Genomic DNA, 1,607 nt, shown 5'->3' with positions numbered 1-1,607 from the left:
TATAAGATTCCAGTAAAAGTTACATCAAGAATTAAAATCCCGGCTCGGCACCTGTGGCTCAAGTGGCTAAGGCGCCAGCCACATACACCTAAGGTGGCGGGTTCAAATACAGCCTGGCCCGCCAAAACAACAATGTCGGCTGCAACCAAAAAAAAAATAGCTGGGCATTGTGATGGGCGCCTGTGGTCCCAGCTACTTGGGAGGCTGAGGCAGGAGACTCGCTTGAGGCCAGGAGTTGGAGGTTGCTGTGAGGTGTGATGCCATGGCACTCTACCCAGGGGGATAGCTTGAGGCTCTATCTAAAAAAAAAAAGAATTAATTAGCTGGACACAGTGGCAGTTGCTTTGATCCCAGCTACTCTGGAAGGTGAGGCTGGAGAACTGCTTGAGCCCTCAAGTTCAAGCCTAGCTTGGGCAACAAAGCAAGACCTACTCTGTTAAAAAAAAAAAAAAAAGATTAATTTTATTTATTTATTTTTTGAGACAGAGTCTCATTATGTTGCCCTTGGTAGAGTGCTATGATGTCACAGCTCACAGCAACCTCAAACTCTTGGGCTTAAGCAATTCTATTGCCTCAGCCTCCTGAGTAGCTGGGACTACAGGTGCCTGCCATGCCTGGCTATTCTTTGGTTGCAGTTGTCATTACTGTTTATCAGGCCCGGGCCAGGCTTGAACCCACCAGCCTCTGTGTCTGTGGCCAGTGCCCTACTCACTAAGCTATGGGCTCAGAGGGAAGGTAGCAGAGGTGGGAAAAGCAGATGCCCTTTATATACTTTATTAGTTCTAGCCTTAATTTTATCAGGTATGTGTATCAGAATCACCTTAGGAGTTTTGTTTTTTTTTTTGGAGACACAGTCTCACTTTGTCCTCCTTGGTAGAGTGCTGTAGCATCATAGCTCACAGTAACCTCAAACTCTTGGGCTCAAGCAATCCTCTTGCCTCAGCCTCCCCAATAGCTGGGAATACCTACAGATGCCCACCACAATGACCGGCAAGTTTTTCAGAGATGAGGGTCTCTTTCTTGCTCAGGTTGGTCTAGAACTCCTGAGCTCAAGCCATCGCCTGCCTCAGCCTCCCAGAGTGCTAGGATTACAGGGGTGAGCCACCTCACCCAGCCCACCTAAGGAGTTTTTCCAAACACACATGTCTGTACCATTGTCACCAACAATATCCTACGTCCAAAACTAATCAGTTTATCTAGGGTGGAGCCCAAGTAGGCATAGGCTGAAAATGCTCCCCAGGTAATTCTGATACACATTTTTATGAATCACAGCTCCAGACAAACTTTTATCTAATCAAGATGACACTCAACTGACTTCACTAGGATTAAGAAAAAAGACTAGAAGGAAGACAGATAAAAAAATTGGCAGGCGGCACCTGTGGCTCAAAGGAGTAGGGCGCTGGCCCCATATGCTGGAGGTGGCAGGTTCAAACCCAATCCCGGCCAAAAAAAAAAATTGGTAATTTTGTGTACAAAGTGTTAAGAGGCAAAAAATGAACAAATTCCTGATTTTTGGCATTATGGCAATTACTTTTCTTTTTATCATTTCTTTTGTTTTTATTTATTTATTTTTTTTTGAGACAGAGCCTCAAGCTGTCCCCCTGGGC

General features: G+C 45.4%; 1 protein-coding gene across 1 annotated transcript in view; it reads right to left on the bottom strand.

The window, feature by feature from the left end:
• The window catches only part of RAB5B (RAB5B, member RAS oncogene family), a 17,016-nt gene that overhangs the window by 5,280 nt on the left and 10,129 nt on the right, over positions 1-1,607 (bottom strand). The gene's annotated exons all lie outside the window — the stretch shown is intronic.

The sequence above is a fragment of the Otolemur garnettii genome, unplaced genomic scaffold (assembly GCF_000181295.1).
Source record: "Otolemur garnettii isolate 467f Iridium unplaced genomic scaffold, OtoGar3 scaffold00043, whole genome shotgun sequence".
NCBI lineage: Eukaryota > Metazoa > Chordata > Mammalia > Primates > Galagidae > Otolemur > Otolemur garnettii.
Note: the sequence above shows the minus strand (reverse complement) of the source record. Positions and strands in the feature narration are given on the sequence as shown.